Genomic DNA, 17562 nt, shown 5'->3' with positions numbered 1-17562 from the left:
TGATTTATGAAATGAGTTCAAAATATTTAGTGTATAAGTAAGAGGAGAGTGCACAAAACAGATTTTTATTATTCCTACTACTATGATGACTACTACTGCTGCTACTACTACAATGACAACAATTGTTGCTGCTGTTATTATTATTATTATAATTATTATTATTATTATTATTGTTATTATTATTATTATTATTATTATTATCATCCCTGTGACTCTTGTGAGGACAGGCAGTTAAGAAAATGGATGGATTATTATTATTTTTATTAGTGAAAATGGATGGATTATTATTATTGTTATTATTATTAGGTAATGTTAATTATAATATAATGGATGCATACATATGACTATTATTGATAATTATCATCATCATCATCAAAACAAGTGGAATAACAGATCTGCATAAATGAGTTTATTGTATACTGAATGTAATCTCACAATTTTCTTGGAGGCCACTAAAGTGTTCATGGAAAAAAAAATATAGAGTATACGCTTTTATTTTGTAAGCAAATACCGGAACCATTGGCGCAAAGAATGACGTTTTTATTTTTTACCTCAACAACTGACCGCAGGTTTTCGCCACTTGATGCCCACACATTGACGTTCACACATTCACACAGTCTCTCGGTCTCACTCACATTCCGCCGGTGACTGCGTGGACTTCGCCGTGGGCACACGAAGGGAGGCGTCTATGGATGCTAGTTGTTTAGCGATGATGTGAAGAGCTGAACGAGGTAAGCTCGTCTTGCACCTTGCGGTCTGTTGATGGGTCAGGCATTGGCGCGCGACACGTTCATGAGTGAACGAGCAGTTCCTCTGTAGCGATGCTGCTGTGGATTAATGACTCACCTCGCACCGGTAAGGAGAGCCTGTTTGAACCAGGGATTGCTCGTATGATAGTCGGTGGCTTCAACAACTCTCTGCTACCTTGGCTCGTAAAGCTTCAGCATCATCGGCATCTTCGGCATCTGTCGCGCTGTGGGTATTTGTTTCCCCCCAGCATTGCCTTATGTCTTACGACAAATGGCTTAATGCCTTAAAATATGTCAATTAGGATGAACCAAACGCCCACATTCATAACATACTTGAGTATGGGTGATATTTTGGTAATACGTTTTTAGGAAGTGCACAAACGTGACTCTTGAAGGCAATGAATGAATGAAAGAGTTTCCCAACTGCTTTAAGCAACATTTCACACCACTTCATATGCAAGGCTCCTTATGTTAAAGCTGCGTCAACATCATGTAAGAACGTCTCTACGCCGTTTTGCAGACAGTGGCAACCACACAACTGGATGGAAGGTTGTATTTTGCAGGGAAATAACATATTTGACAGGCTGTTGCACTGCCAGGGCCAATTCTTATTATCCCAAGCTCAAATGAAATGTAAGACTCCAGTGATGTCAAGTGTGATGCGGTGCAGTCATCCTTGGCTGGGATTTGTCCGCCTTATCTTCTTCCGCTTCAGTGAGAAGTTGTGAGGAGCTTGAGTCAGATTGTCGCCTGTGGCTGTGGATGAGAGGACAAGAGATCTGTGCATGCTTCTAATTCAAGAGGACCAACTGGTGATGATAAGAGTGTGGGCAGAGTGTCAGCGCTGAAAAGACTCCTTTTGCATTAGTACAGTGTTGAGTCTCCACCACGGTAAATATAATTTATGAAAACAAATGAAATATCCAACTAGAAATGAAAAAAAAAGAAGAATAAACATAAGAATGTTTTTGAAGTACATGATTTTTGCCAATTGTAAAAATGTCATCAGGTGTCATGTTTTTAAATGAATTTAATTTGGAAGCTCTTTATGGCAATTTCAAACAAATGTGTTTCGGCTCAGCCAGTTTTATGGCAGCTGTACGGCATATCAAGGTTCTAAGAGTAGTTCGGGTAATGTAGTTCACTTACTGTGTGTTCCCAGAAATGATATCGATCATAAACTTTTTATTCAGTTTATTCGATTAATTTGATTACAAAAAAAAAATCAAAGCCAAATCTCAGCACCCAGGCTTTGTTACACCTGTGTTCTGTGGACTGTTGCCGTGGATACCATTCGGAAATGTGTGATGGCAGAGAGCCAAGAAGTTGTCTGTAAAGGACATAGAATGTCCAAAGTTTTGACTCCATCGTGTTAAGATGTAAAGGGTTTGGAAACAAATTTGAGTGAAGATTTTTTAGAAAGATGGCAAAGAAGAGCACACTGAGGCGACACTGCAGGCAGGCAGGCAGGCATCCTCCGGTGGCGGTGAAGTTCTGGAAGCAATGTGTGATGTTTAAGAATTATGTGGGTGTGAGTCAATACTCACTTTGTTCTGTAATGTGTTACAAATGGGCTTTTCTGAAACAACGTATTGTAATATGCTCTCTTTTACAATAAAACTGCAAAGCCTTCACGTCTTTCCAAGTAAAAACAAAAACGAAAACGACAAAAGGAAAGTGTACAATAACTTTTGGGACACTCTTTATAGATAGTTAATCGTCAAAAAAAGGATTGTGATGAGTTAAGTGATCCTCCCACATTAGCGAGAGATGACAGCTCTCGGAAATGCTGCAATGTTAACAGATCGTGTGGGAACACGGTGATTTCTAAAAGTTGATAAATGACTTGATATTTATTTATTGTTAGTTTAATGGGAAGTATGGTTTCAATGAATGTTGGCTTTTGTTTTTTTTTTGTAATTCAAAATAGCTTCCTTTTGTCATGTTCAGATTCATTGATTTGATGTTTAGCACATCTGTTAGCAGTCTGACCATACATTACCAAGTTAATTTTCTGTAAATTTACAAAGAAATGAATTAATAGAGTTGTTCAGACGGAAAAACAAAGCAAAAATCAAAATATAACCTCCCTTGCTGAGGTATTATGAACACACAGTTGAAATAGTACAATAAAAGTTGGCCTTAATCTTTACAAAAATCACATTTTGGCTGGAGATACAACAAACAGCAGGTTGAGACTTTGTTTGGACATAAACAGTGTTTTAATTCAAGTTGCTTATTATGCACAATTGATCTCATACTGTATGGCTGCAGGATCTCTCAACCAACTGAAAGATTAGCCTACCACCAGATTCCTACTTGTCGCCTAGCGTGCGCTAATAGGTGGTTACTCAATGTCGTGTGGTGGTCCAAAGAATACGTGGAGCAATGCTAATTATACCTATAGCTGAGTAACAAGGCGTGTCGGTGGCGGTGCCCTCAAAAACGAGCAGAAGTACCACCCAAGTAATTCAGTGGAACGCATTAAAAATGTGAGCAGTCACTACAGCCTATCACTCACTGCTAGCGTTAGCACACGTAGCCTTAGCAGTTAGTCACTACTAGCAGTGCTGCCACCAGACCAAAACAGCAATATATCATTTCATCGTTATTATAAGACTATCTAGTGTGTATTTTTTATTAAAGATATGCACATTTCAAAGGAGCAATGATGCTAAAAGTCAGTGATGTGCAGTGAGTGCTAGGTTTGGGGAGGCAGGCAGGCAGATGCACATACGTATCCTAGGGTGACCATATTTTCATTTAAAAAAGAGGACACTCAGCCTGACCTCGAGATACTTGATACTCAGATACAAGATGCCATACATTCAAACTATTTTATCATATGCCTCCTCTGTATGGGTAGAAAATAAAACAAAAAAACATTACTCTCTTGAAGTCTTACATTTTTTGCTCCGCAATATTATTATTTATTTTTTTACTTCGAGCGGGGTTCGTACCCATCGCCTCCAGTGCAGCAGCTCAACATTTGCCGCTCAGCTAAATTTCTGGGCCACCGTCACAGCCAGTGCGCGGTCTGCATTTTGCCTCCCATTTGCCGCACAACGAAAAACGGACAATTTCAAACCCGCCCGGACGCCCGAAAAGAATGTAATAAAGTGAATATCTCCCTGTAAAACAGGCTAATTCCTCACAAAATCAAGCTAGCAATAGCAATGGCAAACACCATGTAAAGTGAAACAGCCAGTTAATGGAAGCACATCCACAAAGCCAATCTTTCCTTTTGCACCATTCTTTGTGAAAATAAAAAATAATTCTTTGTCCCTTACTTTGCTGAAGATCCGGTAGCTAAGGCGTTGGTCTCCCATCCTTTAAAAGATGGTGTTCTCCCTCAAAAGAAAGGCGTGAAAATAGTTTTATATTCTCTCGAGTGGCGTCATCTTACTGCTTTGCTGTGCACTAAGTGTGTTTTGAATTCACGAATGCACTATGCGAACGTTCGCATAGAAATAATACAGCGACGTAAAAAGGCTGTGTAGCGATCTGCCTATTTGCGTAAAGGACTTTTCCACTGGCAAACACACATCGCTACGCGGACAGTGCTGGGAAAAGCACAGTAGCGGTGTGCCTTCAGGAGGATAATTTTTGCAGCATTTTTGCCTGCAGGCCAGACGAAGTAATGAGTCATTTTTAATTGTGGTATGAAAATCACCAAATGTTGTCACTTTTAAACCTGTAGGTAGTGCAGGCTTTCTGAAATGAAAGAAATAATTAAAATAAATACAAAAAGGCAAACGGTTTCAACTTTCATTTCAGCCTGGGGCAGGCAGTGCCTACCTTGCCTATCCTGACCGCACGTCACTGGTGGCAGTATACAATAATTTTGCAACTCGAGAATGATAAGGTTTACACTCCAAATTTGTTTATTTTGTATCTTGTATATGTCCAAAAAGTATTCTTGACTGGGAACTAGTGCACTTTAGAAAGAAACTGTTCTTACATTTTTCTCACTATAGTTTATTTAATTTGCCTAATTTGCTTCGTATGCTCAAATAATGTTGCCATTACTATTTTAAATATTGCCCTTTTACCTTATGCTTCTTCTTCTTCTTTTTTTTGTTGGTAGCGATATTATGTATGTTGACTGCATACTGTCATGTCTGGGAAGATCTGGTTTTGGTTGAGGGTCCCGATTGGTCCTGAGTGGGTTCCAGCCCTTCCGGGTTGACCAATCCGGGCCCTCAGCCACTTATGCCTGGCCCCAGGTGTGGCTAGTTACCCAATTAGTGTGAGTGTATTTAATTCCCGGGTGGTGATCAGTCGGCGTGGGATCATTGCCGCTTGTCACGGTCACCACCGGAGTTCTGTCTGTCATTTTGATTTTGTGTCTTTTCAGTTTGTTGTTTAGTTAGCATTAACCAGTACCCTGGTTAGTGTTTTCTGTAAAATAAAGCACGCCAGTTTCGCACTCCTGCTGTGGTTCTCCTGCCTCCCTGCATTTTGGGTCCTCCACTTCACACGCCGACAGACACCACGCCGCTCCGTGACCACACTGTGACACATACTTGGTTGGTGCTTTGCATTCCACATGGATTGAGTCGAATGGAGAACAGTAGTGATCATGCAATTGCAGTCGCATCAACATGCTGTTAAATCCGTTTTTTTTTTTTTAACTCAGTCAAAATGCAAATCACTAAAAATATATAACACAAATATATACAGTGGTAGTAATTACTATGCTTTAAAAAATAGATTTTTTTAATTGGTGAGGTACAAACATGACCTGATCAAAATCTCTTTTGCAATTTGAGTTAAGGAGAATTTTTTTTGCTTCCCACTATTCTCCACTTAAATCATTGAAAGCTGCATAAGCTGAGAGTGGATACCACAATTCTATTTGTGTCACCATTTCCCCCTTGAAACCCATGTCTTGAATAGGTGTATTTTGGTATACTATTGTAAATTATATATTACCCACAAAAGCGCAGTCCAGCAGAGGCACTCCTGCAAATAGTATTTGCGCCACTCGAAAGTGAATTGCAACACTCAGTGTACCATCCTTCATTTCTCATTCTGCTTTCACTACTCAATTGGTCATGAGTGAAAAATCACGAGCTTGCTATCGTCGTTATTTCCTGTTTTAAAAATGTCTCATTTTTTTCCATGTATTTATTTTTTCTGTCCTGTAGAAAAAAAAGCGTTTGATCATTCTTTTCTGTGAGGGATGACTTTTGGATCTTGCATAACAATGCCTGTTCTGTGGTGAAGATGTGAGGAGGGTTGAGTGGTTCAGTGGCGGTCAGAATGTTACGGATTGTAACAGTTTATTTGCTGAGGTCCGGCAAGAAAAAAAGAAAAAAGACTCAGGAGGCAGGCAATCAGGCAGGGAGAGGGCGGGCTGGCTGGCTGGAGAAGCTTCACGAAGAAAACTGTAGCAAAAAACAAAGGTCCAGGGAAAACCACTGGAAGATATACTGTGTAGTAGTAACGGATGAGATGGAATTCTCTGGCACCGTCCAGGCTTCTTATTGAGAAGGTTGATGAACTAATCGAGCCCAGGTGACCTGCCATGCACAATAACCAATCACGACGCAGAAGCGGGATCGGGTAAGGGTGCTTGATCTCAGTGCACTCTTGCCATTCTGTTCAGGCTCAGAAACGGATTTCGGGTTCTCAGCCTGCACGGACTCACTGACAAATTCCATGCAACGCGTTTATGGATACATGTTAGCGAACCAACACCATCACGCGTGCACATGACGTGCAGTCACCAGAATCGTCCTGTAGTTGCCGTTCAGGCACATTGAAGATAGGCGGACTCGGGTCCATCCATCACAGAGAGAAAACCTGGCCTGGGCACCCGCTCAATATTTCATATTTGGCTCATAGCCACCAAATTAGTTTTATCTTAATGTATTTCGACTGCATTTCGCTATGTGTACCTCAGTTTTCATTATGTCTGCGTGCTAGATTACATTAGTGTCAGTGCTATGAAATGTAAAAGTCAGCACAACATATCTGCCAAGCGACTGTGACTGGGTCAAGGACATCAACATTACTGTAGAAGCTCTGCTGCGAACAACTCAAGCCTCTCTCTCTACATTTGCGAGACATGCACACATCGGCATCATCATTTGCTTTATCTCGCATTTTATAATTAATCTCACAGCATGCTATGCAGTAGCGTTTTGAAAGAAACACAAATCTGCTATAGATTAAAAAATATATATATGCAAGTGGGACTATTACTGCTCCTGAGAGTCACAATAGAATTTCTGCCTTCTTGTTTTCTTGCCACATCGCAGGTTAAAAAGTCTGCAAATAATCTCTATAAATTCTTTTTGATTATATTTGTAATTGTTCTAATCAATGGAATGTCCAAGTGTGGTGTTTATATTAAAACAACTGTAAGGCTATTATACTGTTATTATTATTTCATGAGTTAAAATTTTTGTTATTTGTTTGCATCCCTGACCATAAAACACAATTATACAATTCCTGATTCAAACTTGGGTGTACAAATGTGAATTCAACATTGTTGGTATTTCCATGTGTATTCTCTTGAACTTTAACGCAGGTAACTGCTTTCTGTGTGTTATGTATGGGTTAGAATTTCCTTAATCGATTCAATTATGATTCACAAGAGTTTAGTTTGATTCAATTTCGATTTGTTCCCGATTCGATTCGATTCACAAGAGTTCAATCCGATATTGATTAATTATGGAGCATCAATTATTTGGACATGATAAAAAAAAAATACCACAAACATTCAATTCCAAATAAAATTTTGCAGAGGCAGTAATTAGTTAAATGATTTATTTATGAATGAAAATTACACGTGTTATCACTTAAGTGTTACACAAACATTGACGTCAGCATGGATGAGATGAAAATGTTTTCATAATTCAAATTCAATAATTCTGAATTGTCATAAAGTGCAATAAGTCAGGTCTTTCATAAATGTAAGAAAATACTTTTAAATTCACACGAAGAGTACATTTTAAGAAAACAGTAAGATACCCCCAAAAATTGGCCTTTAAAATTCAATTTTCTTGTGAATTTATGAAAAAAAGAGATATTAAAATAATCGATTCATGGTTTTATAAATCGACATCACGCTTGAAAAGGAAAATCAATTCAATATTGATTATTGGATTTTTTAAAACCCATCCCTAGTGGCCTATAGAGACTGACATATAAGCACCTGGCCATGGCGCCAGCGACGATCTGCAAGTACAATTTTTTTGGTGGTTGCTGAGGAGTCTGTAGACGAAAAGTGGGCAGAAAGGTGTCTCACTTCTCTCCCACACGTGGATGTTTGCCGGGGTTGGCATGGAGCTGTGCAAGGAACTGGACACAAAATCGGTCTTCCCGTATGATGTTTGTCCGTGTGATCTTACCCGGCAGTTGCATACTCCCACTTTGTCCACGCTCTGTGCATGCTGCCAGACTCCTACAGTCATTCGACCCCCAGCCTTACTCGGTCTTCCGTGAGTGAGTGGGCAGTGTTTCTCCTTGCCCTGTGTGTGCCTTGCTGACTTTTGTCTTTGGGAAGTAGCTCAAACCAGCTCGACAGTATCCTGTAACCAGTGGCGGAGCCAGACTTTTATAAATGGGGGGGGGGGGGGCAGGGGGGGGACAAAGTTACTTAGAATGCGTATCCAAAGTTGATGCCAAATACTTAATTTCAAACGGAGTCTCTAAATGTTGAAATATATTTAAGTACATCTTATAGCTCATGTGAGTGCACATGTGGATTATAGCACACAGGAGATTTTTGCCCATAATGTGCTGGACAAAATGTACAATATTCAAACAATGAACAATTAACAGTGTTTAACATGAATGCAATTTGCAATTTGTTTGAAAATTGAATTTTGTTTTGTTTAAGGAACAATTCATATTTTCTTGTTTCATTTTCCACACACCCTATGAAAAGAAAGAAAACATTTGTTACTCCTAGCACTTTATTTACAACCACATAGTGTTACTAATGTTATTGTTTAATAATACTGTTATTAAATCTTGCTATTAAACTTTCCACTTTTAGACTAAAAAAGTTAGGGCATATATACTGAGTAAGTGCTAAGCTGTATTCTTCAAGCTGTTTTGTGTGTGATGTTTAAATCTCTTATTTTGGAATATATGCTTTTAATTCGGAAGGCCGCTCCGTACTTCTGTTTCCTGTTTCACGTCTTTGTTCGTCATTCAGATCATGCATTTATATTTAGCTTGTGCAAAACAACGTTAACTTATTGATGTCCGTTCAAAACAATCTATCTGAATATAAAATATATTTTAAACAGTCACTCACATCTCACGGGAAAACCAACATGACATTGCCAAAAACGTGTCATCTTGATGCACTGATCTGAAGTGTCTTGATGGGACTCGGGAGATTCTTCTTCTCCAGACCACTATTGAGGTGGATTACACTATATTGTGGTACATAGCGCCACCTAGTGCGCAGGAGGGGCATAACAATTAGTAGGCGTTTGATTGAAAAAAAATGGGAGGCTGCACTGGCAAGACGTGCGGCGTCACTGCGCCAGTGCCGTGATATGTCAATCATTTGGCGCCTGCGGAGTCCAATCTCATTTGAGCAGGGGCACGTGCCACCTCGGCCTCCCCTCTGGCTCTGCCAGTGCCTGTAACAGTAACATGGTGATGTATAACATTTATTTTTTGTTTTTTGTTGTTGAACTGAAATGCTATAGTAGGGGCGTTAACCTGGGGTCTGTTGATTTTTCAGGACATTAACCATTCAGTAACAACTGAATTTGTTACATTTTTCCACACACTAGTCATTTATATGCGCTTCTGTAAAATCTCGACAGTTTTTTTTTGGGGGGGTGGAAAAAGTAGGGCAGAGAAAATCATGGGTCTCGCTCAGTCAGATGGAATCACTTGAAAAGTATGAGCGATGAGGGAGTGAGGGAGGGGTTCCCCATTTGTCAGCCAATTCTGGTGTTACACACTCACTCACTCACTCACTCACTCACTCACTCACTCACTCACTCACTCACTCACTCACTCACTCACTCACTCACTCACTCACTCACTCACTCACTCACTCACTCACGAGAGATGAGGAGTAGCCTGTTTGATCAGCATCCCATCACAGAGACAAATTACTAACCCACTAACCAAGCATCTGAATTGGATACCGGCCTTTAACAATTGCAATGATGAAGAATAGTGAGATGTGTGATCCCGTTTCCATGACATTTTAAAATGTACTTTACGGTCTTTTGGGCATGAAGGAAGGAATAACCCTGTACACAAATCAATTGCATAATAAATTATCATCTTAAATTGTGAAGTTCTGGTTGATTGCATGTAAAAATATGTTGTTGTTTTTTAAATCAGTTTAGACTCACGTGAACTGAATTTGTAAAAAAAAAATTCTGATGCTTTCATTGGCTTGATTTGAAAATACAGAAATCTTATCAATGCCTGTGAGAAAATATGTTTCTGTTGTCAGTCCACTTAGAAACATTTTGGAAGCAGACTGTCACTGTTTCAGACAATGCATATTTATTCAAAGACTTTACAAACTCCGAGTGCTGAATCGGATGCATTTGACATCTGGTAGACCATTTTCTTGTTTGTGGAGAAGACTTACTTGTTTGTCAGGACACAGAATGAAGCTTTTCCATTTGGAGCTGCTGCACGAGTCCTGTAGAGTTAGTGCTTGCCTACGGTGTCACCATATTGTGTTGTATGAAATAGGATTACAGATCTGTGCATGACTGTGAAGAGGCTGTGGAGGGCTTGTTTTACTCATGGTATTTAATGCTGTGCTACACTGTACACCTTGGAGGCTCTTTATGAGCTCGATTCACAAAGCCATAAACGCGCCTCCAGTTCAGATGCCTCTTATAATCTATGTCTTCCTCTGGCATATGCAAGTAGGCAAGTCATTTTTGCCCCTCTCACAATGTGCTAGTGTTGCCGTTTTACCAAAGCAATATTATTGAATTGTATTTTTTGAATAATATTGCAGGGAAAGGTATTCAAAGCGCTATGACTGAGCTTGTTTAACAAAAGACTTCTATGAAAATGTGAAATGGTTACACTCTCAGTGTACAGCAGTGCAATTTGGTTTGTGGCAGTATGAATGAACTGTTAAATGAATGACACATTTTAAAATAACTGATCTCAGATTGTCTCAAAAAACAAGACTTTGTTTGGATATTTTTGCAGACCTACACAGTTTAAAATGGGTGTTTTGTGCCGTTGTGTGTGTGAACACAGCCATCTTGATTCGCCTCAATTAGAAGCAGCTCTTCTCATTTCCTTTGAAATATTTCCGAAAGGTGCACAGTCGTTGACACGGCGGAAGGAGTAACTGATATGCTGGAGGTGAAAGTGAATAATGTACGTTTACAAGGAACTGCAAGCAGACCTCGGCGTCAAGTTGACCTGGAAGATAGATTATAGACTCTTGGAAACTGCTTTCCAATCGGATTGAAGAAGAATAAATGATGCTGCTGTCATGGTAGGTGGGAATAGTTGCCAGAGGGTAGACCCAAATGCGGGGAAAAACGACAGGGAGACATGAATGAAAGGCAATGTGAGGAACTTTATTAAAACATAGGAAGTAAGGTGAGGGGACAAGGGCTGGACGGGACGTGACTGGACAGGAAGTGAGACGACTGGTTGCCACGACTGGATGTGACGGGGGTAGACATGTCGCCACGACTGGCCTGGGCGAGAGGAGACTGGTCATCATGACGGGACTGGATGAAAGGAGATTGGTCACCTTGACTGGACTGGACGAGAGGAGGCTGGGAGCCATGACTGTGGCTGGCTTGACTGTGGCTGGCTTGACTGTGGCTGGTTTGATTGTGGCTGGTTTGATTGTGGCTGGTTTGATTGTGGCTGGCTTGACTGTGGCTGGCTTGACTGTGGCTGGCTTGACTGTGGCTGGCTTGACTGTGGCTGGCTTGACTGTGGCTGGCTTGACTGTGGCTGTCTTGACTGTGGCTGGCTTGACTGTGGCTGATTTGACTGTGGCTGGCTTGACTGTGGCTGGCTTGACTGTGGCTGGCTTGACTGTAGCTGGTTTGATTGTGGCTGGCTTGACTGTGGCTGGCTTGACTGTGGCTGATTTGACTGTGGCTGGCTTGACTGTGGCTGGCTTGACTGTGGCTGGCTTGACTGTAGCTGGTTTGACTGTGGCTGATTTGACTGTGGCTGATTTGACTGTGGCTGATTTGACTGAGGCTGGCGTGACTGTGGCTGGCTTGCCTGTAGCTGGCTTGATTGGGGCTGGCTTGACTGTGGCTGGCTTGACTGTGGCTGGCTTGACTGTAGCTGGCTTGGCTGTGGCTGATTTGACTAAGGCTGGCTTGACTGTGGCTGGCTTGACTGTGGCTGGCTTGACTGAGGTTGGCTTGACTGAGGCTTGGCTTGGCAGAACGTGGGTGACTTAACTGTGACGAGGACACTGGACTGAGACGAGGGCGACTAGACTGTGATGAGGACGACTAGACTGTGATGAGGATGACTAGACTGAGACGTAGACAACTAGACTGAAACAAAGACGACTTAAATGTGACGAGGCTTAGCTCGACGCGACGAGAAACACAGACTCCCACACAGGACTTTGACATCGACAACGACACATGACTTCGACAATGATCCCACACTGTCTGGACAAACACAACAGACTAAATACACCAACAATAATGAGGCACGTCTGGGGAACACAATAGGTAAAAAGCACTGATTGGTCAAACACATTGGGAAGGGAAAAGACACACAGGTGGACGTAATCGGACATAACGAGACAGGGGAAGGACTAAGGAAAACAAGACAAACACGACAGCTGCACGTTGTTGCTTTTTGTTGAGCAGTTGCTATCAAACTGCTCCTGAATGATATTGTAGTCTATTATTTGCCTTCTATTATTTGCCTTTCATGTAGGCTACTAATTGCATATGTACAGTTAATTACAATGGCAATTAAGTTTCCAATTCTAATCCTAACACTATTTGGCATGCAAATATCTTTTATAACATATTTATTAACTCCACATACCTACAATAGATACCTGCATTTTTTAAAGGTCTCATGCCACATTATTTTCATTCTTACTTAAAAAATAAATAAATAAATAAATAATAATAATAATCTTTAACATCTTTGATCAGGTTTCAAAGATAATTTGACAATTCAGAAATTTCAATGATGCTATGTTTTTCAAGCTATTTTAGTTGGTTTTAAATGCCTGACATGACTGTCAAATTTCTCATTTCATCTGTAAAGAGGCTTTGCTCTGATTGTCTTTCTCCTTGATTTGATATTGAACACAGTTTTTATCTCATTGCCGTTAGTCACTTTCTTGAGGCTGGCAGGTCTCATCATTGTGTTGGCTGCGTTGGCAATCAGTGGGCTATTGGTGGAAGTGTGGCCAGCCACAGAGCAGTGTGATGACGGTACCCCTGGACGGACATTTGTGTACTTGCAAGAAGACTAACAAAGTTCAAAGTAGAAAAAAAATAATAATAACAACTTTCCTTCTAATTGATCTATTCTGGAACAATCCATTTATCATAATACTGCAATAATGTGTTTGGGTGAATACACCAAGGATCATTACAATATTATTAATATACTGTATAATTATATTATTATATTATACTGTATAGCAGCCTTTTTTTCCACCGTAAGCTACTTTTAGAAAAGCAAAACAACAGCAAGCTACTCATGTTTCACAACATGTATTTTATTGCCAAATTTTTGTTATTTGCCTTTACTTCAAACTCAACAACAGTAGTCACAAAATGCATACGTTGGCATACAACAAAATGTACCAAAATTATGCTGAATACACATGCTAGTGGTACAACGGATCACACAAAGTCACAGTTTGGATCGGATACTTTTTTGGATCAGCAAAAAAAAAAGAGATACATAGTAAAACGTTTTTGCCCATTTAAAAAAATAAAACAAAAAATAAAATGTTTAATATGGCAGTTTATGATTTAGGAACACAACTTTAAGTGCAATATGAAGCAGATACATTCTTATTTTATACATGGTGCATGTGTAAAATAAGGTATTAATGACTTAAAGTTGTGTTCCTAAAATCTAAACGGCTATGCTTGACATTTTGAGTTGAATGTTTTTGATTGTGTTTTTTTTTAATTACATTTATTTAATGCGCAAAAGGGTTTTTATAAAATAAATGAAGGCAAAGTTTTATTTATCTTCTTTTTTTCCCTAATAATGAAAATACCTCAAAGTGCAATTTAAGGCACATTCTCTTCCTTTAAACATGGAGAGTGAATTACAAAGTAGTCTTGGTCCAGAATAAAGAAAGCAAGCTAGGTACAAGCTATCAAACACATTTATGTTTCCAGCCAGGCACCCGTTACTAATGCTAACAGCTTGTTGCTAGCCACTAACATTGGAGATTTGTGCCATGCCAAACAATGACAGCGTAATTAAATAGCAGTTTCTTAGTGTCCGATTTATGATGAGTTCTGGGTAGCGTTGTTTTGATGTTTGTCGCAACTATATAATGTCAATAAAAAGTACGGTAAAGAAATCCTAAATGTCGAAAAGGGAAGTCAAGCTAGCCATCATGCCACAACGTGGCCCAACTTCAAAGTAAAAGTCTATTAATTATTATATATATATAATTATTATTGCCGTCAGTGTATTATTCGGTAAACTTTATTTTGAAGTTAACCTTAGCTATCTGTCCGCGAGCTACTCAAATTACGCCGTGAGCGAATGAGCTACAAGCTGGAGAAGCCTGCTGTATAGCAATATATGTGAAGGTTCAGGCTTCCCTCAATATCATTATATCAATCACCACCCTTTATCAAGCCTGGTTCACACGGCACCATTTTAAAATTGTTGGCTGACTTACAAACTGTGAGAGATGCCACGCGTGAAGAGAAAAAAAATCAAGGGAGTAACAGTTTTGAACGGTAGGGCCAAAACAATCCAACATGTTGATCCCCGATCCCTGATTTCAGCTCGGAAGTCCTTCCGAGCGGCCGATATCGGTCTGAGCCATGTGTGGCGTCAACACACATGGCAGGATTATCTGATAATGACGCCAGTGCGTCCTTACGATTGTCGGGAAGGGAAATTCGGTGCTAAAATCAAGTCAATTCTCCTGCTGTGTGAACCTGGCTTTCGAGATACTTGAGTTGTAACATTTTCATATATATATATATATATATATATATATATAATTTTTTAAGTTTTGTTTGCTTTGTACATCCCACTGTCAAGATTTTACTGTTGCTTTAACCATGACAGAAAAATGAAGGAGGATATAAAAGTCCCTCTCATGGCTTGCAGCGTTAGTCTTGTTGAGATACAAAACAGTTTGTATTATGCATCTATTGAATTGAATATTTTTTGGTGGTTTTGTATTTTTGCCAAGGGAAAGGGATTAAAATGGTTGAATGGATTATTATGACATCAATGCCCTGAGATAATTAACTTGCTTGTGCCTTTCATTATGTCACACTGACAAGTAGCCATTGTACGTTGCAAGTATCTGTGATGCGGACTTCTAGCTGGATCAGTAATCAAACCAGCATAAAATGTGGACAGTTCAATTTCTTTAATTTTAGATCAGCGGTGTTTTGTTCCCCATGTTGTATTGTGTCATGAAGACAAGTTGTGGCAATGATAAAGACACCTGTTGCAGATTGTTATTACAATGATACCTACCTACCTGTAACTCCAACTGTCAAAATTGTCTCTGTCTACCTAAGTTCAACGCAGCATGACAGGTGTCTGGATTCACTACAATTATAGAAGCTTCGCTTCCAACTCCGACGTCCTGCACGCATGTGACATAAGCACTTTATGGCACTTATACGTCAGCGTATGTACGTCCGCTTGCAATTTTGCTTTTTTGTTGCGGTGTCTGTATGAGGAGCAAAATGCAAATGTTGCCTCGCAAATTGTGATGCAAACCCACTTATTTTTAGCCTTGACCTCTGGCCACACATTTATTCTATGCTTACCTTGTGCAGACTACGAAAAACAAATGTCAGACTTTGTCATCGCTGTCTGTTTTAGTGAAGTGAGGCTTAAAGCGGCAACCTTTCTTTTTAAGTGCTTTGATTAAAAAGGAGTCAGAAGTTACTCACCAGTCACTCTGTATTTTTTTCACTGAATACTTATGCTTAGTCAGATAATTATTTATTATTTTCTCTTACTTGAATCATTCTATTCTAAAATAAAAGTATTCTAACTTGAGTGTAAGTTTTGTCTACTCTTACCACCATATGCCATTGACCCTGAAGAGATTTAGAAAATGATTAAGTGACGACAAAAACACAAATATTTCCCAGACTAACAGTGCAGTCATTTGACTTGGGCAAACAGCTTTTTCACATTTTACACATTGTTGGCAAAATAGTGTGAGCAGTTAGTGCTGTAAATGTTACGCACAGCCCTCTGTTAATAGTCGTTCTAGTCGTGAATGATATCTGCTGTAATGGCAGAAGTTCATTAGTGTAGGTGAAAGGCAGGATAGCGCCAAAGACTAATATTAGTGCAAGGGATTCCCAAAAAACGCAATTATTTGTAAAAATGGCAAATGCAAAAAACTGTTACACAAAGCCTAAGATACAAAGTGAACAAAACATAAACAAAAGATTCAAGAACAGGCAAACACATGACAATAAGGAGGGTCAGCTTGAGCAGAAACCGGTAACTAAATACACAAGCGAGCTGACTGGTTGATAGAGGAGGAGCATAACTGACAAAAGTGGAGACAAAGATATCGTAATAAGAATATGACTATTATCATGTTAAAGCATTCATTCATTATCAGTCACTCAGGCTGGAGGTGGCGAGCAAATAAGGTGCAGGTGGCCGTCTCTGAATTTTGTACACAGGAAAAACCCTGTAAAAAGATTTTAAAATGACTTATTTTGTAAATGTCAATAATTTGCCAATAATTCTCCAGCTGATGAAAATATTCTTGATTTAATACGGCAATTCAAATCATGTTCTAAAAGACAGATTCACTATTGAATACTGAATATTTTGAATACTGAGTGAGTCTGGGCTGGGGCTCTCTCACTGACAAGTAAATGTCTCTGTTGCAAAGGGAGCTGATCTTTTACAGAGCTCACTGCTTCACATTGTGCTGGTCTCTGATGAGCCGTTACTGGGGCTTCTTGATTTAGGAAACTAATAAAATAATGAATGTGTATCATGTTGTTCTTTTCTTTTTGTTGAGCAAAAAAACAAAAAAAACATGAAAAATATGCTGATAGATGATATACTGTTGACCATGTCAGAAACTAATTTGTGACTAAATGGCTCAAGTCCTGGAGTAATTTTGTGACCACTGGAAGTTGAGGATCCAATCGAATGGCCATGATATGTGGGGTCCCTCAAGGGTCAGTTCTTGGACTCCCCCCTTTTGTTGAGTCTCTTTTCTACCATTGGGTCAAATTCTTCAGAACTATATAAAGTTGGCTAGCATGGCTATGTACAATAGATGACACGCAGAGTAGGGGTGCAACAATTAACCAGTTTTACGATGAACCGTGGTTTTTAAACGTCAGGATTAAATATTTAATATTAAATATATTTCCGCTCACGTGCGGCGCAAAACGAGCCATGCCGCATAGTTCATCGCTCTTCTGTTTCTACACAGCCCATTTAGCGGGCGCACAACAACAAAGGGCTCAGCTTTGAACGCCGCCCGGGGAGAGTTGCGTACCCGACAGCTGGGGACAGGGTTTCGAGGCGGCCGGGCCGCGCTGGCACCGGCGGTGGGCGTCCCCGCGCTGGCCGCGGCCCAGCCTGGACCAGTTTAAGTGGACGAGGGGCAAGAGGAGGCCAAAACGAGGCAGCC

General features: G+C 40.0%; 1 protein-coding gene across 5 annotated transcripts in view; it reads left to right on the top strand.

Annotated features, from left to right (window-relative positions):
- Positions 1–549: 549 nt before the first annotated feature.
- dlgap1a (discs, large (Drosophila) homolog-associated protein 1a) overlaps positions 550–17562 on the top strand; it is a 72835-nt gene continuing 55822 nt past the window's right edge. For all 5 annotated transcript variants that reach the window (XM_086094199.1, XM_086094180.1, XM_086094173.1 and 2 more), the window contains exon 1: positions 550–731. The gene's annotated coding sequence lies outside the window, so the exon portion shown is untranslated. The remainder of the gene's footprint in view (positions 732–17562) is intronic.

This window comes from Leptonotus elevatus, chromosome 1 (assembly GCF_054856555.1).
Source record: "Leptonotus elevatus isolate MCC_2025b chromosome 1, RoL_Lele_1.0, whole genome shotgun sequence".
Classification (NCBI taxonomy): Eukaryota; Metazoa; Chordata; class Actinopteri; order Syngnathiformes; family Syngnathidae; genus Leptonotus; species Leptonotus elevatus.
Note: the sequence above shows the minus strand (reverse complement) of the source record. Positions and strands in the feature narration are given on the sequence as shown.